The 24087-nt window shown below is 57.0% G+C and overlaps 1 long non-coding RNA gene across 1 annotated transcript in view; it reads left to right on the top strand.

Annotated features, from left to right (window-relative positions):
• The window catches only part of LOC125158779 (uncharacterized), a 256916-nt gene that overhangs the window by 124599 nt on the left and 108230 nt on the right, over nucleotides 1-24087 (top strand). The window lies entirely within an intron of this gene.

Raw genomic sequence — 24087 nt, 5'->3', positions numbered from 1 at the left:
TTGCTCTTAGAAAGAGATACAAAGAACAGTTTGCTTTCCCCTGCCCGGCATTGTGACAGCTGCAAGTGATAGCTGGAGCCGTGGCAACCATTTTGTGATAGCGAGGAAGGGGCTGACGTGTTGAAGATGAGAGAGAGCAGCTAGAGGGAAGAACATGGGTTCTTGATGATGACGCTGAATTAACCATCCGCGCCTCCCGGTTTCTTTGCCTGCAAGGAAAGGTACACTCCGTATTGTATGAACTGCCTCGGAGAGCGTTCCTGCTACTTAAGGCCAAACACCTCCTCTCTGACCGATGGACTAAAATGGGAAACGCCCTTCAGAGTGACCCTCTCGCAGGGGACCTTCCCGACAAATCTACGTGCGCAGCAACGATCTGGGAGATTGGACTTTTGGAGAACGCGGGTTTAGTGTTTCCAGCCTGCTTCCTTTCAGGCTTGAACAGAATGACCTCGGGAAAGGCCAAGCACGGCAGGGTTGACCTTCTGGTCTGCTCGTCCTCGTAGCTGCCACAGGCTGGCCCTCAGCACGTGTAGGGCCAGGCTGGGTTTCTGCTTGGGTTAGCGCCTTCGATGCTCCCTGAGGTCCGGAGTGGGTACGTGTGTCTCCGAAAACACAGGAGGAACAGGTGAAGCCAGGGTTTGACCTCAGGTTCGGCAAACCGTGTAACCTGGAGAGTGAGGGGAAGCGGGAGTGCTCGTCGGAGCCCGCGGGGTGCACATCGCTGTGGTCTTGGAGGCAGCCGGATGTGGCCCAGAAGTCTTGCCTCCGAAGATCCATCCCGTAGTGGGAAAAGTGCCAGTGTGCACGGATGTATTTACAAGGGTATCTGTTTACGGCATCGTATGGTGCAGGAGGAAAACACCAGACAAATAGGCCAGGCAGGCTGGGGACACACAGAACACCGCTCGGTGGGCAGGGGGAGCCGCGGCCGTTCTGAGCACGTGTGCCGATGGCACATCGGCAGCCCAGGGAGGAGGAGGGGGTGGGGGATCATCAGGGAGGCCCGTCCACGTGAGGAGGGAAAGGACCTGGCATGCACAGTAATGTCTATGATTTACTCTCCCTTGGGGAAAACAGGGACGGAGTCTCCATTTGGGCGCACGCGGCTGCATTGGATCGTTCACGCATACGACAGGCATGGCGGGAAGCGGGTCACCCCACGCGCGCACCCAGAGCAGAAACACGCCAGGTGGGCCGGCGAGAGCATCACCCAGTGCTCCTTTAACGAAACGCACCACTGGCCTTTAGGCAGACGGAGAAACCAAACACGGAACCGTGAGCCATTTCCTTGGGGGACTCCTACTAATGCCCCCTGAGCAAACGTGGCGTATGTGTGTGTGGGGGGGGCAGAACTAACTTGGCTCCCTGACCTCTCCCCACTCCCCACATCCACACCTTTGCGCTCCCCTCCTCTTGGCTGCGGGCACAACCTGCGACCTGCCTCTGACCCGTGGAATGTGGCAGACGTGAGAGATTTTGCAGATGTAATCAGAGTTGTTCCTGAGCACATTTTGAGTTGATCACGAGGGCAGTTATCTTGGGTGGGCCTGGGTTAATCAGGGAAGGGCCTATAAAAGAGAGGCTGAGACACCCCTTGACGTCGAAGACTCTCCCTTTGGCCTTGAAGACGCAAGGCATCATGGGCTCTGCGGCTGCGAGAAAGAATTCAGAAGAAGAATTCTGCCGAAAACCCACGGGAACTCAGAAGGAAAGCCTTCCCGGTTGTGGCTCTGATGAGAACACAGCCAGGTCTCACGCTCAGTCTCACAAGCCTTGTGAGACCCCAGGCAGAGGACCCAGGGAAGCCGTGCCCAGACTCCTGACCCTCAGAAACTGTGAGCTAGTAAATGTGTGTTGTTTGAAGCCACCAAGTTTGCGGGTAAATTGTTACACAGTAGTGGAAATGTAACGCAGAGCTCGTGGCTAGCCGGTTGAAACAGTGGAAGGGTATGACACGCAAACCCAGCCCGACCCCTGTCACCCCCCATCCCGCTGCGGTGCTGACGCCCCTCGGGGGACATCTTTCACGTGCAAGGGGGCCTCTTCGGTGGGGAGAGGGGTTTGTTTTCAAGTATATGTAAATGACTCCCCGCGTTGGCCTCCGTAGACTATGTAATCCGCCCTCTCTTAAACAAATCTTGCTTATTTTTACTTAACATCGCATCTTACAACCTTCTTTATTAGCCCCCCCCCCCCAGACCTCCCGGATTCTCTTTCTCTGACGAAAACGGGTCTGAGCACATTTTCTCCTCCACTCTCTCTGGGCATGTGGACCAAGCCTCCCCATTCTGGTTTCTGATGGGCGAGGGCTTGGCCGAGAGAACCACAGATAACTCCAGTCTCTGAAAATGATTAGGTCAGCTAATGGATGCGAGAGCCTATAAAATTCACGAGGCTGTCAAATCATTTCCAGACACGGGAGGGACGAGCAGCGGAAAGGCTGAGCGCCTCGGCGGAGGAGGAAGACGGAGCTTTATGGAGGCTGGAGACGCAGGGGGCGGGTGTCCCCACCGCGCCTCGGGGGCACTTCGGCGATTTGAATGTATTTTACTGGATTCTTTTTTTTTTTTTTTTTCATCATAAAAGGACTATGTGATTCTTCGCTAAGCCCGGTGACCCAGAGGTAGATACGTGAAAAGATGGGCTAGGAATTTGCCTGCGGGGAGACTGCCCCACGCTGTGAGTTCGGGAACAGAGAGGCAGCGTTCCTCGTTCCTCGTGGCCACCCCAAACGAGACCCCCGCCTCGGGGTCTTGAAGGAGGGCGAGTTAGATGAGGCGGAGCACGCCCGCGTGTTGGAATACCAGGCAGCCGTCAGGGACGAAACCGAGGTCAGATGCGGGCGGGTGTGGCGAAATAACGTACAGCAACCAGAGTGAACAACTCCGAACCACAGGCGGCAGCGTCGATGAGTCTTACCGCCGTGATGTCGGGCAAAAGGAGCCACGCGCGGCGGGATCCCCTTAATACGAAGGCGTGAAAGCGGGCAGAGCAAACCCACGCTGTCGGAAGTTGGGGCCGCGATAGCCCCTTGGCGGGGGGGGGGGGGGGGGGCGGCGTTGCAGAGAGCGAGAGTTTCCGGGGGCCGGTCATGTCTGTTTGTCGGTCCGGGCGACGGTCACTCGGCTGTGTTCAGCTGTTAAAAATGGGTCCTGCTGTGTATGTATGATTTCTGCGCTGTTCTGCAGAGACAGTGGACTTCAGGTAGAGGTTCGGAACTCGATACCGCTTGTCACGACAATGTGGGACCGCGTTCAGAATTCAGGCGTCGCGCCTCGTCGCAGCGTGACACGTTTGGAAATCTAGCAAAAACGGTTTTCGAATGACGGGAAGTCAGAAGTGAAATACAGCTGACCTTGGAGCGCCCTAAGCCTGAACTGCGCGGGTGCCCTTTTGCGTGGACTTGTCCCCCATACACACAGTCGAGTCTTCTCAATGGCATTTTCTCCTCTGTAGCTTCATGGTAAGAATACGCCAGACAACACACAGCGCACAAAACACGAGTGAATCGACTGTTCACGTTATCGATAAGGCTTCCACTCAACAGCAGGCCGTTGGTCAGGTGTCGGGGGGGCGGTCAAAACCGACACACGAATTTCCGGCCGTTCGGGGAGGCCAGCGTCCCTCTCCCCTCGTCGTTCCGGGGTCAGCTGGAGCTTTGTCTTGAGCAGATGAAGCGGTTTCGGGAGGCCCGAGGGAGCTCATCGAAGGGGGGCTGCAGGATTGGCTGTTAAATGGCGTCACAGCCGCAGCGCTCCCATCAGCCGCCGGTAGAAAGAGAGGAAGCAGGATGCGGGCAGCTCCGGTCTCCCGGCAACGAGCCCCGGCTCACACCTCATTGGCCAGAATGGGGTCACACGGCCACTTCTAGCCTCAAGAGAGCCTGAGAAGCCTCTCTTTTGCTGAGTTCTGTTTGTAGGGGAGACGTTCAGAGAGGGTCTTGCCCGTGAAGAGCAGGACTCACCCAAGAAGCCCGTGTTTGGGGGGTCACCGGGGACGAGGAAAGAGGACGCCTCCTGGTGGGAAGACTGGGACGCCCGGGGCCCGAGCCTGCCGTGGTTGAGCCCCCTGGCGCTTACGGCTCCAGCACGGACCTTCCAGGACTGCTGGGCCCCTCGGGGTCGTTAGGAATTAAGGCCGGGATGGGCAGCACAGAAGGGGAGGAAGCGGAAGCTGCCATTTCTCAAGCATGCTTCCCGCAGGAGAGGCAGCGTGCCTCTCACGGGCCACACACCATCCTGGGGCGTGAGGAAAGCACCCATTTCGCAGATGGGATGATGGCAGGTGACGCCAGCACTGTGTGCTTGGCCTCCGTACCTCTCACTGCCCTTCTGGGAAGCACAGACGAGGAGCGGAAGGCCGGGGGCGGGGGGGTCTCCGTGTGCTCAAAGTGGACGGCATGCCCCCAAGTGGCTCTTGCCGCCTGCCCCTCCCCCCCCCCCCCCGCCCCCCCCCCCGCCTCCGACAGCAGCTGACTGGCACGCTAGAAGACCCTGGAAGGAAGCTCTCCGTGTCCGTCCACTGGGGCCACCCCCCAGCCCTGTGAGCCGTGGGACCCTGGGTTCCGTGCGGACGCAGAACTCTGAGTGTCCCGACACAGCCAGCCCTCAGGAGGTGTTCGGGGCGGGCCACAGGGCTCCCCTCGGCTGGCCTGGAGCTCTGGCTTTGCAGCAAGGCAGCCGTACGTCTGCCAGGCCGCCCAAGGTCGGGGCTGTCACGGTGGCTTGGTGAGTGGACGCCCACCCGCGGGGCCCCCGCTGCCCTCCACGGCCCTCCTGGATGACGGGGCCGGCTCCCGCAGCCCGGCCGGCAGCAGGTACATGCCGGCCTGTGGTCTGGACGCTCCCTGCTGATGAGAAAGCCCAGAAAAGCCGATCGTCTGGCTTCATTATCTCCACGCCTTTTCCAAAGGACCTGAGTTTTCTTCGGCGTCCCGCCCCGGCCCCTCGTGGGTCCATGCGGAGTATACAGAGAAGACAGCTCTTTCTGGCGTGATGTATGGGCCCCCAGCGAGGGGGGCCATCTATCTCCACAAGACCCCGCTCCCCGGGCCAGGTATTGCTGGGGTCACGGCCCTGGGAAGGTCGCCAGAGGTCAGATAAGGATGATGTTGAGTCTGTCAGTGATTCCTCCGCTGGCCAGACCCCGCATGATGGGGCTCTGCTTGGGGTATTAGTGAGATCTGTCATGGGGTCGGCGAGGGAGGGGAGGGGCATGCTGGCTGAGGTCACGGGGTCACTTTGCCTCGGTGACTGAGTACCTCCTGGCGGATGGGGTTGCCCCATCGCTCCTGCTAAGCTGCACTGGGTCCAGCATCCCCTGCGGAACCCAGCCCCGAGGCAGTACAGTGCCCAGCCCGTAGTAGATGCTCAGTGAACATCACGCACGAATGAATGAACTTCTATGTGACCTTGAGGTGGGGCCCATGAATTATCTTGGGGCCTAGCCTCACCCCACGTCTTTGGTCAGAATACTCTGACTTCCCTTTGGGAGAAATTATTTCTTCCAATAAATAAAGTTCTGTGCAATCGTGACGCCCCACCCTCCCCAAGGAGGAAATCACCAACGATGGCCAGAGTGGCCCATCCCCACGGAGATACCAGGGAGGTGTTTCTTGGCTGAGGGATGAAAGAAAGAAGTCCCTGTCCTGTCTGGGGTGGGGGCACAGGCAGTGTCCTCTACCCTTGCCCGCCCCTCTTTGCTCATCCATCTATCCATCCATCCATCCATCCATCCATCCATCCAGAACATGCTGGTTCTGCCCCCTTCCATGTGTTCCATCCCATAGTCACAAGCAGAAACAGTGTCCACAGGCTCACAGCTGCACGGTGACAGATGGGCCACGCACAGAAAGATGGCAATGGGACCATCTGTAAGGGGACGGCTGTCCAGGTTCAGGGCGTAGGGTGAGGGCTGCGGCCACGGAGGCCACGCTAAGGGTGGACCCCCCCATCCCGAGGGGACCCGGCCACGGGAAGGCTCGAGTGCCCCGTGGGCGGCGGTGGCCAAGGAGACGGGACGCCGGCTGGAGAAGCTGGTGCCCGGCCCGTTCAGTGCGTCTGCTCCCGCGTGCTCGGCCTTCGTACGGAGACTTGGGGGAGAGTGGCAGGAGGCCCATGGGTGCTGGACCTGAGTTGCCCCCACGCATCCCCCACCCCCAGTCCTGAAGAGAGCAGCTCCAGCCGTGAACGTGTGCAACACTGGTCCCGGGTGAGCCCCGTGAGCGCCCATGGGAAGGAGTTCTCTGGAAATTTGTGATTTCTTCTGGCGAAAAAAGCCCTTCCAAAGGGGATCTTCTCAGCCAGTTTTGTCCTGCGTTGTTTTGTTTTCCTGGGGGGCGTGTGTGGCGGGGGGCTAGGTGCTGGGTAACGGGGTCTTCGAGTGCCCCTCCGTGACCATCAGAGACCAGCTCCGCGTCCCCCAAGGACCCGGGCGCACGGTTCTTGGAACTGTCCCCTCGCTCCATTATGTTTCGGAAAGTGCAGGGCCGGAGGCACTTTCTGAGGAATCGAGATCTGAAACCAGCCTTATCTTGCTCTCTTATTGTTGGCTCGGGAAGACATCCTGGCCCCGGCCAAGGGAAACATGTCACACTTCCATCAAGTTCCCGAAGGTCGGAACCTCCAAGATGGGCGAATTTTGATTTCATCTTAGGAAAAGCTCGGAATGTCATGCCAGGACGCGGTGACTGTTTTAAATAACCTCACGCATTAAGGAGAAAACAAACAGGAAGAAGAAGAAGGAGAGATTGCTCGTCGAAGCCCTGCGCAGGGTGGAGGGACCCGGGGGCTGAAAACCAAAATACACACAGGTCCCTCCAAACGCCATGGGTGCTCCTTACTCTCTGCTCCAGACAGTCCCCTGCGCTACCCATCAGGATGGGACTTACATCTCATTAAAGCCGGATCAGGTGCCTGGGCTCTGTGACACCTTCCCTGACCCCTCCAGTCCAAGCTGGTGATTCTCTTCTCTGTAGACTCGCTTGTTCTATGTTATAAGGCAGTTTTTGTTATTGTTTTGGCCTGAGAGTTACGATTATTTATGACCCCCCCCCGCCCCCTCCCGCCCCGGACCACAGGTCCCCTGATGGCAGAAGGCTACATTTAAGTCTGTGTTCCTCCTGGGCTCCTGGAGCGTGGCCTGGTCCTTGGCAGGAGACCCACACCCTCCCGTCACAGTCACTCATGAGCTAAACTAAAAAACGGTCTCCCCCGTATTGACGTGATTCTACCAGTCCCCGCAACCAGCCTGCCACCGCTGTGGGTGCGCGAATGCACCCATGTGAGTTTGCACACCTTTCCTCCTTGGTAGCCACCGAATGTAAAGAGAGATCTGAGCTCACGTAGAACCTTTAAAACTCGTGCAAACCATGAGGGTGCACAGTTGAAGGCCAATCAGAAGCCATTTAGAAGCAGAAAGACCGATTTCCAGGAATCTGGAATGAGTTAGGTGCTGTAATTAAACATCAAATTTTACTCTGCACTTCCTGGCTGCCAAGATAAAATGGAAATTATTCACGATCATCAGCGTCTTCCTGTTATTCAGCTCTAGGAGAACTTTAAGGAGGAGGTCCCTGTCTCAGGCTGGTGGAAAATGCTTTCGACTTCCATTTTGTGAAAGACACAAAGCATCAGTCACATATTCAAATCTGAGGTCACGGGAAGGTGACAGATGCCAGGGCGTCTTCAGACCCGCGGCTGTCAGCTGGGACCTGCTGTGACGGCCGTCCCCGCACGCTTCAGGGCCCCGGAAGGTCATTTCCTGCCCTGCAGGTGGTGAGGCTGGGGCACCGCTCCCCTCCATGAGGTCATTCGGGGACCTGGGGTCCTTCACCACGTGGCTGAGTCACCCTCTTGCCCCCGTGGTCCTCCCCGTCCAAGTGGCGGTTGGGGAAAGACACATCCACTTCTGAGCCCCTCGGACCAGGAAGTGAGTCCCGTGTCACCGTGAGAATGTGTCCCAGGGCCACCTTAGATGCAAGGGGCCGAGAAATGTAATTTCTGGCTCGGCAGCTGTCCCCAGTGACAAGTGCTCGTTACAGAAGGGGGCTCACGACTCTGTGTCAGAATCTCCAAGGAAACACTTGTAAAACCCACGGGCTCGGGGCTCTGGGTGGGCACAAGCATGGGGATTGTGGAAGGGCGATTCTCCAGCGATTCTCACGGCGTCCTCGATGCGGGGTCCTTCCCCAGGCCGTCCCCCTCCACCATCGGGTCAGACTTTGACCAACGGGCTCTAGGTGGGGCAGCGTGCCCACAAAAGCCATGCCCCCCTGGAGTCCCAGAATGTGACCTTATCTGGAAGCAGCGTCCCTGCCGATGTAATCAGGTTCAAGTGAGGTCATACTGGGGTAGGGAGGACCCCGAATCCAGTGCGACTGATGTCCTTACAAGAGGAGGGGACACAGAGATGCGCACAATGGAGGCAGGTGCGTCTGCAAGGGGCTGGAAGAGGCCAGGCAGGAGGCTCCGAGGAGCCCCGGAGAAAAGCACGGCTCTGTTGACACCTTGGTCTCAGACTCTGGCTTCCAGAACTGTGGGCGCATAAATCCCTGTTGTCTGAGAGGCCTCGGTTGGTGGTGACGCAGCAGTTCAGGAAACTAAGGTACCACCTGATTCCACAGTGACTCTGGCCGGGCCCAGGAATGCAGAGTCCAGGAAACCCCGCGTGGCCAGGGACCCGGCGGCTAGAGGGGGGCTACGCTGAGGCTCCGACACTGGCTGGGGGCTGGGGGGCTGTATCTGGGATTATAAGCTGGATTTGGCCCCCACTTCTGCCTTCCTCTCCTCAGCTGTAGAATAAAGCCTGGAAAGGGGGGTTCCCACTGCATCGCCCACGCCCACCGGCGGTAGAAACACCGGGGGCACCGTGAGACGCAGACTCCCAGGCGGGCGTGGGGCCGTGGGGTGCCCCTTCTCGAGTGGTGTGTGGACGGCCCAGGGCCCTGGCCCCCTTCCTCGCGGGCCCCAGCCGTGGGAAAGCGATTTCAGAGTCTGAGCAGCTAAATGCTTCTTTCCTTCATCGGTCTCCGGGACTGAGCTCCGGAACCCTCCGTGTGGTCGGCTGACAGAAAGACCCTGACTGTGGGGGAAGGAGAGAGACCCCTGATTACATTAGAACGACAGCTTCGGCTGCTGTTGGGCCACACGTGAGAAAGCATCACATAAATGTAGACTCGTTATCCAGGCAGAGAAGTTTGGGAGAAAAACAAAACACACTCAACCCAGCGGGGTCTCACAGCCAACTTGACCTCTGTTTTTTTTTTTTTTTTTTTTTTTTTTTTTAATCTAGAACACACAGTGACCACATTGCCCCGGCCTTTTCTCTCATTCCTGGATCAAGGTGCTGGCTCGCTTCTAATATTTGCTAATGTTTCCCACACCGGTTGGGGAAAAAGTGCAGTTTCTACCTTTCTTAGTTCATAGGTAGAGAAAGAAATCATAAAGAAAAAGATTAATGCACTTGACCTTGTAAAACCTTTCTATAAATCCATGACAAAACGAGGAAGCAATCAAGTTGGGGAACATGTTGGCAATGTCTTTCAAAAGATGGTCTGACTTGGGGCGCCTGGGTGGCGCAGTCGGTTAAGCGACCGACTTCAGCCCGGTCACGATCTCGCGGTCCGTGAGTTCGAGCCCCGCGTCGGGCTCTGGGCTGATGGCTCGGAGCCTGGAGCCTGTTTCCGATTCTGTGTCTCCCTCTCTCTCTGCCCCTCCCCCGTTCATGCTCTGTCTCTCTCTGTCCCAAAAATAAATAAACGTTGAAAAAAAAAATTAAAAAAAAAAAGATGGTCTGACTTGGGGCGCCTGGGTGGCTCCGTCGGTTAAGCGTCCGACTTCGGCTCAGGTCACGATCTCAGGGTCCGTGAGTTCGAGCCCCGCGTCGGGCTCTGTGCTGACAGCTCAGAGCCTGGAGCCTGCTTCAGATTCTGTGTCTCCCTCTCTCTCTGCCCCTCCCCTGTTCATGCTCTGTCTCTCTCTGTCTCAAAAATAAATAAAAAGTTAAAAAAATTAAAAAAAAAAAAAAGATGGTCTGACTCCCTAATCAGTCTCTAGAAGAAGAGATTAGTTCTAATCAAGGGTTAATGTGAATTACATTTCTTAATATGCAAATGACATTGGTAAATCGAGAAGATCAAGGCAATCACCCCAGCAGGCAAAAGCCAATGGACATTTTCTTTTTTTTTTTAAGTTTATTTATTTATTTTGAGAGAGAGAGTGGGGGAGGGGCAGACAGAGAGAAAGAATCCCAAGCAGCCTCCATGCTGTCAGCACAGAGCCCGGCGTGGGGCTTGATCTCACGTGAGATCATGACCGGAGCCAAAAGCAAGAGGCGGATGCTTAACGGGCTGAGCCTCCCACGCGCCCCCGCAAGGAGTATTTTCAAGCCGTTCACAGAAGAGGAGGTTCGTCACACGGCTGGCTCACAGGGAAATGCGCAGGCGCCCTAGCAATGTAAGGAGACAAAACGAAACTCAGCGGATGCCCGTTCTCTTCTGCCTGCCAATGTGCCAAAGAGGCTTTTAAAAAATTGCCTCATTCATCACGAGATTTCAGAAAAGTTCTCTTATCATATGAGCTGGTGAGACTGGAAGCTGGCACAACCTTTATGGGGGGCAACTTGACAGAGGGCGTTGAATGCCACAGAAGTAAGTGCACAGCTTCTAAGGCGGTCACTGTATTCACAGCAATTGATTCAAAGGAAACACTCGGAGATGCTGAAGCAGATACAAACGTACAGCCAGTATGTATTCATCACAGCATCATTTAGATACTGTGCGGGGGGGGAAAAAAAAAGAAACAGTTTCATCGATAAGTAGCAACCAGGAATTGGGTGAACGGAAGGTGGGCCGTATCAGCAAAGAAGCGCTTTAAATCGTGTTCCTGAAAACTACGTAAAGATATAAGAAATGTGTACAAAATATAGTTATAGGAGAAACATATGCAAGGAAAAGCAAGTGACAAGGCAGTACGTGTGTTAGGATCTTTAAATTAAGGATTTTCTTTATCAGTCTGGGAAAAAGCAAGACCTGCTTGGGATGGGTCCAAGTGTTAGCCATGAGTGAGTCTGGCTTTGTTTCTATGCTCAGTTTATTAACAGTGAATAGGGTTGGGGCGCCTGGGGGGCTCAGTCTGTTACGCGTCCGACTCAGGTCGTGATCTCCTGGCTTGTGGGTTCGAGCCCCACATCGGGCTTTGCACGGACAACACGGAGCCTGCTTGGGATTCTCTCTCTCCCTCTGTCTCTGCCCCTCCCCTGCTTGTGCTCTCTCTCAAGATACATAAACATTAAAAACAATTTGTTTTAAGTGAGCAGGATAAAGACAACAGAAAGATCATGGCCGGATGTGATTTTTATCTGCGTTCAGGTGCTTGGGTATGCCTTCTGGATTTTCTACAGTAAACACATACTGCTTTTATTTTAAAGATGTGTGAAATGCCCCATCTCTGACCAGCTCCTTCCGTGTTCTGCTTTGCCTGATGGTTGTGAGCTCAGGTGGGCCTTACATACAGACTTGGGACATGTGAGGGAAGATCGGGCAAAGAAGCGAAGAAATGATTGCTGCTGGGCGGCAGAGTAAAACGCTGCGCGGGCCTCTTCCTGGGCAAATTCGCCTCCACTGGCCTCGGACCACGGGCACTGTCATGCTCAGGGGCGCGGCTTCTGGGGCCTGGCTCCGACCCAGCCTCCGCGGTCTCCACCTTCATTCTGCCTGACAAGCTGGGTTTTCTGCGAGTAAAGGGCCCCGTGGGTTTCAGTGGTGCGTTATTGTGGCTTATAGTAAGCAATACAGGGATTTGTTCCTAAGGAAGAGCTCCTCAAACCTTTGGAATTTCCTGAGAGAGGAGCGCGATCCAGGTGTCTTTGGTTATGTGGGGGCGGCTTCTGGAAAGCCCTGAGGTCACCTGCCGATAGGGCCGACTGCCTGGGGGCCAGCCCTGCGGTCAGAGGGCTGGGAGCCTCCGAGTCAGCCCCTGGCCTCCGGGGGGTTCAGCCGGCCGTGCTATGATGTGCGCCACGCGTGGGGCGCGCATGGTGAGCTCCGAAGGTGCACACACGCGGGCCGTGCCTTCCCACAGCGTCTGCCGGATTCGGCCATCGAGCGAGGTTAACGTAATCGCAAGAGGGTTCGGGATCCCACACCCAACGGCATTTCGGGCACGTGTAAGTCGGCTTCTTACATGTCACACTGGGCAAAGCCCACGACAAAGTCACACAGCAGCGAGATGCGACCGGGGCCAGGAGTTGAGGGACCAGAGGGGAAGCCGGGCGGGGAGTGCGCAGTGCGGGGGAGGTCTGGGGCGGGGCCGGGCCAGCTGTCCGTGTCCCCGCCGTGGAGTGTCTGTTCCGTTCCGAGGCGGGTCGGGCGGAGGCTCTGTGGCAGAGTTGTCTTTCTGATGCGCTCGGACGTGGGAGGTTGGGCGGCTGGAGGGTCTGACCGTTTGCTGCAAAGGTCCTTGCTTTTGAAAAGAGTCTGATCAGTCTCGGGCCGCCGCAGGCCTCCTCCGAGTCTCGCGCTGATCACCTTTGGTTGTTGCAGGCTCTGTTGGCCTTGCCGGCTATCAGCTCTGGGCGCCCCCAGCCTGTGCTGCTTTGGGCTGTATCTGGTCTTAGCTGCAGTGCGCTTGGCCACCCCCGTTCCTTGCCGGACATGCGTGGCCCCCTCTCGCTCTCTCCAGCGGGGTTCAGGGAGCTTCCAGCGGGGGTGCTGGGGGGGGGGGCGGCACCCCTGGAGCGGGTGGGAAGCCCCACGTCCCTCCCCACACACCTGCCAGGTGCATCTCTCCCACGTGGCTGTTGCTCAGCTCTATCCCGTCCTAACAACCCGGCGGTGTAGCAAGAAATGCTTCCCTGAGTTCTGTGAGCCTCTCTAGCAAATCAACCCAACCTGCAGAGAGGGTCACCGGGACCTCCGACCTGCCCACGGCCGTCCAGCCAGAAGCACAGCTGACGAGCTGACCTGCGACTGGCACCTGAAGTGGGGGAGGGGCAGCCCGGTGGGACTGAGCCCCGCCCCCACCTGCGGGGACTGACGCGGCTGTCCTCGCGGGAGACGGTGCCACGGCTGCGTTCACTGCTCCACGGTGTGCAAAAGTGCACGATGCAAGCCCTTTGCAAAGTGTTGTGGATCCAGCACGGGGCAAAGCTGAGCCCCTCGAATGGGCTTGATGTTAACAGGCTAAGAGTCTAGAACCTCGGCCGGTGGGGGGGGTGTTGGGGGAACACAGTCCGAGGCCACGTCGGTTGAACAGGCCCTGCCCTCTCTCTGTCCGTTACGAAGGGAAGGGCTGCTCTTGATTTTTGCAGCAGCCCTGGGGACAGGGTCTCTGCTCATCCCTACTTTACAGATGAGGAAACTGAGGCCACAGTGGTCCAGCAGATGTGGTGAGCCAGGATTCAGACCCGAGGCCGATGTCACAGTCCCTGCACGGAACCGGCCTACTGACCGATGCGTGCTGGTGGGCGCCGAGCCCTGGGCAGGGCGTGTGCCTCTCATCCCTGGGCAAGGCCACCTGGGTGTGGACAGGTGTCTGAACTTACAAGGACCAGGCTGTCCCCGGGAACCATGAGTCGGGCCCTTCCTGGGAAGGCATGAACACCCGCTCGCATATAAGTGGGTTGATTGATAGAGCCCCGAAACATGCCCACGTCCTGACCTCAGAACCGGTAAGTGTGGCCTTGTGGGAAAAGGGTCTTTGTGGATGTGACCAAGTTAAGGATCTCACACTGAGGTTTGAGATGATCCACGTGGGCCCTGAATCCGTAACTGTCCTCCTAAGAGACGCACAGCGAGAGAGGCCAGGTGAGGACAGAGGCAGAGGTGGGAGGGACGTGGCACAGCCAGGGGACGCCTGGAGCCCCCAGGTGCTGGGAAAGCCAAGGAATGATCCCCCACTGGAGCCTCTGGAGGAAGCGTGGGGCCCTGCGGACACCTTGACCTCAGAGTCCGGCCTCCAGAAGTGGGAGAGACTAAAGAACTTTCTGTTGTTTCAAGCCACCACTTAGTGGCCCTTTGTCACAGCTGCCCCAGGACCTGAATTCACAGGAGGTCCAGTAAGGCCATTCTCGTATTTGTGTTTCTCTTGGCCAGCTTGTCCCAGCTCTCGGTGTCCGAGGAGGACGTTCTGTCTGCATGGAGGGTCGCGGGGAGACCCCCACGCGCGGGATCCACCGCCTCCCTGAGCCCTGCCTGCTCGGACCTAGAAATAGCTCTGGCCGCAGCGCCCTTTTTTGGTTAATGGATCGGGCTCGAGGTGCTGGCCATTTGAGCAGATTTGCCAGCTGGGAGGCCGCAGGGAGCCTGGCTCCTTCCCTCCCTGCCCCTTCTTATCATGATGGATGGCCGCTCGGGAGTGAGATGGAAACTGAAAAATGCCTTGCCCTGCACAGCGCCGGGCTGCGCCCTGCTAGTTTGACTCTCAAATGCAGGGTCGTAAACTTTTAAAAATAGGCACAGGGCTGCCGGTGTCGTTCAAGGAGAGTCTGATTTATTGAGATGCACCGTCATCGTTGCGGATGGTTCTGGAACATGCTGGAAGGACCCTACAGGATGAGACAGTCCTAGGTTTTGCCCTCAGTTCTTTGCATTCCTCCTTGGCCGTTGGTTTTCTTCCCTGTGAGGAGATGGTGATGTTCTTGAGGACTTTCTGGGGACCTTCCCTGGAAGGCAGACATCTGGTGCTCTGTAAATGCTTCCCTGACGGTGTGAGCTAAAGGGAGCCAGTCGGGGGTGCCTGGGGGTTGGTGAAGTGTCCGACTTGGGCTCAGGTCATGATCTCACGGTTCGTGGGTTCGAGCCCCGCATCGGGCTCTGTGCTGACAGCTCAGGGCCTGGAGCCTGCTTCGGATTCTGTGTCTCCCTCTCTCTCTACCCCTTCCCCGATCACACTCTGTCATTCTCTCTCTCTCTGTCTCAAAAATATATAAACATTAAAAAAATTTTTTTTAAAAAATAGGGCAGCCAGTTGGGCTGAGGACAGATCGTGTTTGTACTGAGCGCATCAGAACAAAACCCTCTCTAAAAGAGGATTTTCAAAAAAATCAAAAAGCAAAACCAAAAAAAAAACAAAAACAAAAACAAAAACAAAAACCCCAACAAACGAGGGAGGCAGGGCACGTACCTCCTGAAGAGTGCTGCTCTTAAAAGCATAGTTAGCCAACTCTGTTCAGATAATAGTGGAAAATGAAATGTGCCAAGGACTCAGCTGACCGCTTTACGGCTGAAATCGGATCCTCTGAGCAGACTGGAGGTGCAGAACGGCTTCTTTACCATTTGTGCTCCTTCTTTTGTGGAGGCAAAGGAAACGGGGAGCCAAACAATGGAAAGAAGGCATCGCTCGTGATCCCGCTGCTCTAGGAAAATACCTGTGGCCCTCGGGAGGCAGCTCTCTTCTGGCTCCTCGGTTGCGCCCCCTGGGCTGCAAAGTGCAGTCCGCATCCCGTGTGGCTGCTCGCAGCCCTCCCTCCGCAAACCTTTTTGGATGCAGTGTCCGTTTGCTGGCATCATTTTAAATGGACAGGGCTCCGTTATATGGCTGGCCATACCTTGCTCCGCCAGCCCCCTTATGGGGGCATGTTCGGCTTAACAGTCTGATTCTGGGCTGGTTGTTTCGTTCTCGGGTTTGAGCAAGCGGCAGATTCCTTCCTTACACGGAGCGCACGCTCGATGCCAGGGTTTTGTCCTCCCGCTGAGATTAGATGTGGTCACCAGGGAATGCGGCTGGCTTCAGGCTGACATTTCAGACCTTTCCGGGCAGGGTTCAGAGCACCCTGATGGCAGAGAGGGACGTGGAATCGGTTCAACAGCTGGTGGGCCCCTAGGGACCCGGAACATTCTCCATCCGATTAGAGAAGGAACAGCAGTCCCCAAAGTAGGTTTCTGAGGGTGCAGGGAAAGCCTTGAGCAGAGTCTGTCCTAGAGACTTCCTGGTCCTTGCAGCGTGAATCATTCAGGACTTGCCTTTGGAAGCTGCTAACAGAAATCCCCCAAACAGTGGCTTAAACACACTTGGTGTCTTATTTCTCTCAAGTGCTGAGAAGTCCCAGGGTGGCAGCCGACAGCACTGGGTCAGTACGAGATTGTCGGAATTGAGATCTTTTCAATTATCTCAGACTTTATTTTATCGGTGTCTCATGGCACCAGAATGGCTGCCCTGTCTCCGCCATTGCATCTGTGTCCCAGGCAGAAAGAAGGGAGAAAGCGAAGGTCAAGTAGACAGATTCTGTCCAAATCTACTGGGACTCTGCTCACAACCCCTTGCCCCAAATTGTGTCACCTGATCACACCCATCTGCAGAGGAAGTATTTCTAAACTCACGTGTCTTCAGGAAACCCTAGAGTGTCTCCTGTGCATGCTAAGACATCTTTTTTGGTGGCTGGAAAATAAACGGTGTCTAAAAAAACAAAAACAAAACAGAACCAAAAAAAACCCAAAAAACAAAAACCAAGCTAAACCAGAACAACAAGAGTAGCTATTTCCAGAGCTTTCCTTCCATGGCGACAGGGCCCCCCCCCCCCAATTCCAGTGAGGGGTCTTCTGACGGCGATGCCATCGGGGGTGCACCTAGGTGCGCGGGTGGGTAGTGAGAGGCTGGGGGTGGAGTGTGAACTCTCAGGCAGGCCTCCATGATTGCGCCCGCCCGCACCCAAGTGTCCTTGTCCGGGAAGCGCGGCAGAGACCCTCCATCTGACCCCAGCCCAGGGCGTCTCCCGCCACGCGGTGCTTTCCCAGCTGCGTGGATGGTCACGATTCTCGTTCAGTAGTATCTCTGCTGCTACCTTAAGCCCTTTGACTTTTACTGAAACAGGGGATTGGCACACATTGGGCGCTGAAAACCTGTCAGAGCAGCCACCTCTGCAGTCAGAGGGAGAGAGAAAGGCTAGGGGGCTTCGTGAACCAGCGTGAGTGACACCCCATTGCTGGGGTTGTGGCACCCCCCCCCCCAACCAGATGCCCTGTGTCCCCAGGGCCGCCCCCCGGAGACCTCACTGCAGGAAAACGGTCTTTCCTCGAGCGGATTGTTTCTCCAAACAATTGCACTTCCTTCAACGCTGGCTGTTACCTCCCGCTCCGCACAGTCACCCCGTGGCCCGGTGCGTCTGACCTGAGACCCCGTTGGGTGTAATAAAAGCCTTCGAAACATCGTACAAGCCCGTTGACGCACGGCTCTTCCCGTTACCCCCAGCCCCGATTTAATGCATATTCCTGTGGGAGAAGATACTCGGGTACGTTACTTGCCCCTGTAGACGTTTGGGCCACCTGACGTCGGAGCCACCTGCTCCAGTCCCCACTCGAGGGCTGAGGCCGTGGCCGTCCACAAAGGGCGGCTCCCAGATTGGCCAGGAGGAGCAGGGGAGGGACAGCAGGGAGGGCCCCGTGCCGGTGCGTTAACGCCTTAACCCGTACACCATAGACGAGGGGCTCCGAGCGCAGGGCTCCCGCGGTCTGGAGGCTGGAGGTCCGAGGTCAGGGTCCCGGCAGGGCGGGTCCCCTCTGAGGCTGTGAGGGAGACTCTGTGCCAGGCCTCTCCCCGGGGTCTGGCTGGTTTGCTGGCGATCCGTGGCATCCCGTGGCTTGTGGACACACCGCCCTGGTGACTGCCTTCGTCTTCACTTGCCGACCTCCCTGTGTGCGTGTCTGTGTCCACAGTTCTCCCCTCGACAAGGACGCTGATGCTTTTGGATTAGGGACCCACCTAGTCTAGTATGACCTCATCTTAACCTAGCTAATTGTGTATGCGACAAATAAGGTCACGTCCTGAGGTTCTGGGGCTGGGGACTTCGATATGTGAATGGGGGGGGGGGGGGACATAGTTCAACCCATACCAGCACTCTTGCCGGATTGGAGAGTCTTGGAAGGAAACATTCAACCCGAGAGATGGGCTGAGTGAGCTAAAGAAGAGGTGAGGAGTGTTCCAGGCAGAAGGAACAGCATGTGCAAAGGTCCTGAGGGTGCAGAGAAGATAAGGCGTGCCTTCTGGAAATCGCAGGGTCAGAAATGCTTGAGTGGGGGCTGCTGAGCCCTAAGAGGTTAGCAGCATACGTAAGCTGTGCGTGCAGCGTGGGCTCATCTGTAAACTCACAGACACATTAGACACAATTGTGTCTATCCAGGGCAGGAGGAAAGATGCCAGAATGTCCCCAGGGCCGTCCCTGAAGGCTCAGGGGTTGCCGGGAGGCTAGGTCTGGTTCCCTAGACCGCGTCGCTCCCATGAGGATGCATTTCCCAGTGTGGTACGGTCTGGGCCGAGCAATTACGAAAACTTTTAAAGGCTTATGCGGCAACCCTTCCAGAACGTTTCGCTGCAGCCGTCCTCGTAAACAGATTGTAAAGACGCAATCAGCCCAGAGCCACTCCGCTGTGATAATCTGATGTAAGCCAGGCACTGATTTATATGCGCCAGTCCAAACAAACATACCTGTGGACCATCAAACTGGAATTTCTTCCATACTTTGCTCTTGTGCCGGAGGGAAGTGATATATTTACGCTGCGGAAGAAGAAAAGCCGTGTGCAGGATGCTAGGGAAAGAGCCGTGAGGAGAGCTGTAGGCCGGGTGGGGGTTAACGGTTCCTTTGCGGACGGGGCGAACTCCCCAGTGGGGAGCCAGGCAGTTCGTTCCAGGCTCATGCTCAACGCTGCTTCCGTGGCACTTCCGGGCACTGCCCCGAGAGCTCAGCAAGCATCACCGCAGGAGCTCTGCCACCCCCATTCGGAGACGGGTAAACCGAGGCACGGGGAGCGTCCCGTTTTCCCCAGGAGAGGGCTGGGTTTTGGATTGCCTTCTGCCTTTCCCCCTGCCCCTCTGGCGCTCTTAAGCTCTGGGTCTGGGCTTGCCTTTCTAGTCCCGGCTGGGGACAGCCCTGAATCAACACGCTGCCTTCCCCTCACACCCCCTTCTCCCGCGGCTCCCCTGCCGCCTCCTCCCCACCTCCCTCTCCTTCCAGTAACACTCCTGCAGTGACCCTGGATATCCCACCACTCGCTCCAGTTCCCCACCCCTCCTGTATCCATGGTATTCGCCGTGTGACATTACAGTCCCCCTGCACCAAAGGGACAGACTTCTTGGCTTTGAGTTCATGCCACGTGACGTGCTTTGGGCGTTAGAATGAGGTAGGAGTGACGGGCGTGCCCGTTCTGAGCACAAGCCTTGCTGTGTTCTCTCGCTCCTCGGCCGTGGCCGGGAGAGCACATGCCCAGGCTAGCGCACTCGCCCCAGAAGGAGGAGGGGGGGCGCAGAAACCTGGTCTTGCGCTGCTAAGAATTGGTGCTTTGTTACACGGCATTTTGGGAGCCGCGGCCAACTGCTACAATGTTTCCTACAGAAAATTTGACAGTCGCAGACACGTGCAAATAACGCAAAGTCGCTTTCAGTCCTGCCACCCAGAGACGAGGTTCCGCACCCTCTCCCCGAGCTTCTCTGTCCCGGCTCATCCCAGAGGGCACGTCTCGTCTTCGTTGCATCCTCGGGACCTTTGCACATGCCGTCCCTTCTGCCTGGAACACTCCTCACCTCTTCCTTGGCTGAGTCAACTCCTGCCCGTCTCTCAGCTCTTACCCTGCCTGGAGGTTGCCTCCCTGCGCCCTACCCCCCCGCCTCCCTGCCCACCCAGTCTGGTACCCATAGCTCCCTATGCTGCTACTCCATTCGTCACCTGCCTTGTGTGTGCGTCGCTTTCCCACACCGGCGAGCTGTGTGAGGGCGGAACTGTGTCTGTCTTGTCTGGAGTCCCCAGGGCAGCACCTGGCCCACGATGACCTTTGGGAAACGGAGTCGTAGCGTGAGAACATAGCCCGATGTTGATGTAGCACAATGCTGTGGGCAGTTTTCCTCTGCCATTGAAGGCCGGCTTGCTTTTCAGTGGAAAGCAAAACTGACTAAGTTTTAGGAGACGCTTGGCATTTTATCTGGCTAGAGGGAGACCTCTCGGCCTGCCCTCTTGAGCTGGGGCTTGAGGGGGACTCTTCCCCAGATGAGCAGCTCTGTCTGTGCCCTCCCCTCTTGCACTCCCAGCCGTCCTGCGTGCATCTCGCAGCCTAGAGCGCCTTTCCTTACAGCGTTTCTCCTGCCCCGTGAACCTCAGAGGCTCCCCAGTTCCCTGGAGGAGTGTGCAGGCAGGCCGACCACTTGGGCCGGAGGCAAGAGGAGTCTCGGTCGTGGGAGGGCCTGGAAGGAGAAGAGAGGAGGCAGGCTCTCCTTGGCTCCCTTTGGTCACTGGCGCCCGGTCTGTGGTCCCTCAGGACCGCGAGCTCCTTGAGAACAGGGAAGAAGCCCTTTCTTTTGGTCTCACCGGGGCTGGGAGCTCTCTGGAAAGGTTTGGTGACTCCTGATCTCCGCTAGCTGCCTCTGCACCGGCGGTCCCGGCGTGTGCCCAGGGTCCTGACCACCATGCAGCTGGAGCCCCGGGTCTGCTCCTGCCTGCCCCTTTCCAGGCCCCCCCCCATCTCCCACCCTGGTTTTGAGGAGGCACGGACCTCACTTGCTTTGGCCTGACTCCTTTTTACTCTTTAACTGGCAACCCCTTAAGTCATCGGGTTTGCCTTCCTGGTGGGACCACTGCCATTCGACTGTCTGGAGGCCTTTCTGTTTCGTGGGTCTCTAGTGTGGCAGGTGCTGGTGGCCCCCCCCGCCCCCCCCATCCCTCAGCCTTTTCATCACGCTCAAACTGTCACACGCTTGCCTGTCACCCGGGAAGCTTATTAAACTGCAGATGACAATTCTGGGGTGGGGCCTGTACTCTGCATTTCTATCAGGAGGCTGACACCTCTGGTCCCTGGGTATTGGTTGAGTCCCAGGCTCTGGCCAACTCCCGGCCACCGCTGTCTGTGTATCTGTGTCTGGGGCACAGATATCTGTTTCCCCCCAACCACACGAGGCTGCTGCGTGCAGCTGGCCAGCTGTGCCACAGAAGGGACCCCGAGCAGCGGCCCTCGACTCGTGACTCCTGGGGGCTGCTCCCCTGCCCTTGAGTAGGTGGCTCTCCCCACAGCAGGGAGCTCTGGTCGCCAGAGGGGCAACTGGATAGAGAAACACCCATGGGGTGTTGTACGTGCTCGAATGAAACTAAGGTCGCAACAGCAAAACAGGTATTTTTTAATTTAGCAGAATTATTCCAAAAGAACATTAAACTGATGTAGATGTAGAACTTTTTTTTAAATGTTTATTTATTTTTGAGAGAGAGAGAGAGAGAGAGGAAGAGAGGCAGGGGGAGGGAAGGGCAGGGGATTGGGGGGGGAGAGTCCCAAGCAGTCTCCGCACCGTCAGCACAGAGCCTGACGTGGGGCTTGAACTCACAAACCGACAGATCGTGACCTGAGCCGAAACCAAGAGTCGGACGCTCAACTGACTGAGCCACCCAGGCGCCCCAATGAAACGGAATTTTGAACTTGGGCGAGAAATGCCTAAAACAGAGGAGTGGTTAAACATGGGGTTGGCTTATTGTTTGGACCAGAGGTTGGGAAATGTTTTCTTTAAAGGCCCAGATGGTAAATAGTTTAGGCTTTCCAGGCCATCCAATTTCCACTGCAACTGTTCTGCTCCCCAGTCCCCATGCAAAACCAGCTGTAGACCCTACGTAAGCCGATAGGCTGGCCGCGTGCCGATAAAACTTTATTTACAAAAACGGATGTTGGGCCGCCCTTGTCCCCCCAGCAGTGGCTCGCTGGCTCCAGTGCAAGCCTCGGGGCTCTGTGTCCGTTTAGGTCCCCGCAGAAGCACACCTCCACGTGAGGATGTGAGGAGTTTACCTGGGAGGTGACCCCAGGAGGCGGAAGTGGGAGCCGGGGCCGCGGGACATTATCAGGAAGGTCCCCGGGCCCCCTGGGAGGCAGTGCCGACCTCACTCCTGCACTGTGCCAGCAGCTCGGGCGTGAAATCCCTCTCCCTCCCTGTCGAGGGCTGCTTGGGGTGGGGTGGTGGGGGGCACCGCGGCCTTTGCGTCTGTGCGTAGACAGGCTCCTCCCCAGAAAGGCTTGGGCGTGGGGAGGTGAGGACTCAGGGGGCGTGGTGGGTCCCGGTCGGAGGATCTACGGGGACAGACAGGAAAGACGCCCACACGGGACTCAGCAAGCGAAAAAGGAAGGCTCGGGGGAAGCATGCCGCGGTGATGCCGCCTCTGCAAATACACAAGGTGCGGGATGTCTCCACCTGAACACGCGCCCTTGAGCGCGCGACGTGCGGCCTTGGGGCAGGTGACAGCGACGGGTGACGCGGACGGGCCTTCGCTTCGACTCGGCTCACGGCGGCGGCGGCCGCCTTGTGGCAGAGGGTGCGCGTGGCCCTGGGAAGGCACAGGTCGGCCGAGGGATGCGAACGATGCTGCAGGAGAGGTGTGGCTTCACAGGGGCCGCGCCAGGGTTGACAAAGCGAGGGAGGTCGGTTGTAAGACCGTCCACGGAGGAGGATTCCAGTTTTATATGCTTGTGCGCGTGTGGGGATTATGTGATGTGTGTGTGTGCACGTGCGCGTGTCGCTGTGTGATGTGCCTGCCTGTCTGTCCGTCTCTGTCAGTCTGTCCATCGTCTGTACCGTTGTCTGTTGATCGCTCAGTATCAATCGGTGTGCCTTTGTATCTATATGTCCTCTATCTGTCATCCTATCTGTCAAGATATATGCGTGTATCGTGTATCACGTATCATCTATCAATAGGGGCGCCTGGGCGGTTCAGTCAGTTGAGCGTCCGCCTTCGGCTCAGGTCACGATGTCGCGGTTCGTGGGTTCGAGCCCTGCGTCGGGCTCTGTGCTGACGGCTCGGAGCCTGGAGCCTGCTTCCGATCCTGTGTCTCCCTCTCTCTCTGCCCCTCCCCCGTTCATGCTCTGTCTCTCTCTGTCTCTCAAAAATGAATAAACATTAAACATTTTTTGAAGTATTTATCATCTATCCATCAATCTCTCTCTCTCTCTCTCTCTCTCTCTCTCTCTCTCTCTCTCTCTCTCAATATCTGTCTGTCTATCCATCTGTCTGTCTCTTCCCAGCAGGCAACCTACCCAGACGGAGGGCTTGTTCCCAGTATGTACTCAGACTTGGGACCCTTGGGTCAAAAAGTCTGTTTCCTGTGTTCCCTCCTGCCCACCGGAGGCAGCCGAAGGTGGAGAGGAAGGGGGTCTTCAGCAGGATGTGTGGAATGAGAAGCGGGTCGAGGGTCGACTGCCAGGGGGCGAGGGGGCCGGGGAGGAGGGGACGGAGCACTGGGGAGGGCCGGAGAAGGGCTGGCAGGACAGGGGGCATCCTGCTGCAACCACACCACTGGGCACTGTCACGTGCTTCCTTGACCCAGTGCTCATGCAGTTGAGAGTCCTTTCTGTGTCTTCAACACCTGTAAGAACCACCTAACCTCAGGGCCTTTGCACATGCTGGTCCCTCTGCGGGGCGTGTGCTCTCTCAGCTCATCACTTGGCCGGCCGCTCCTCATCCTTCGGTCTGAGCTCGGTGGCCACTTTCTCAGAGAGGCGGCCCTTGCCTGCTGTGGCTGTCCCACCAGCCTGCCCTGCCCTGTTCATTTTCCTCATAGCTCTAATCGCTATCTGGAATGCTCTGGTCCCTGTGCTGTTTTATTCTCTGTGTTATCTGTATTCTCTGGCCACCAGGGAGGGCAAGGATCTGGCCTGTCCAGCCCACAGCTGCACCCGCAGTGCTGGGATGCAGTAGATGGTCAATAAAGCCTGGTTCCCATCAGCACTCCCCCCCCACCCGCCAAGGATAACAGGGCCTGGGGTGGGGGTGGGTTGTCGGGGTCGGAGCCGTGCAAAGGAAGAGAGCTTGGAAGCCGGTGAGCTGGCTGCCTGTGGCTCTTCCTGCTCCAGTTCAAAGTCGGCCCTGCCCCTGGAACTGCCATTGCAAGTTTAGATTGTTCCAGAATCCCGCTGCTGACTGTTCAAAAGGCTCCCAGCTGCTATCAGGAAACAGCTCAGGAAGGTCTCCGTTAAACACCAAGAAACTGAGATGCAATCAGCCGGGCTGGAATTCAGGAAAAGTGCTAGCTCTGGGGTTTAAGAAAGAAAGAACGTGTTTCAGGGCGAGAGGAGGCAAATCAGCAGCCGAGCCCTGTTCTGCGTCCACCTGTCAGGCGCGGGCAAATCAACTTCT

The sequence above is a fragment of the Prionailurus viverrinus genome, unplaced genomic scaffold (genome assembly GCF_022837055.1).
Source record: "Prionailurus viverrinus isolate Anna unplaced genomic scaffold, UM_Priviv_1.0 scaffold_38, whole genome shotgun sequence".
In the NCBI taxonomy this organism is placed as follows: Eukaryota; Metazoa; Chordata; class Mammalia; order Carnivora; family Felidae; genus Prionailurus; species Prionailurus viverrinus.
The sequence above is the reverse complement of the archived record's forward strand: the minus strand, read 5'-3'. Positions and strand labels throughout refer to the sequence as shown.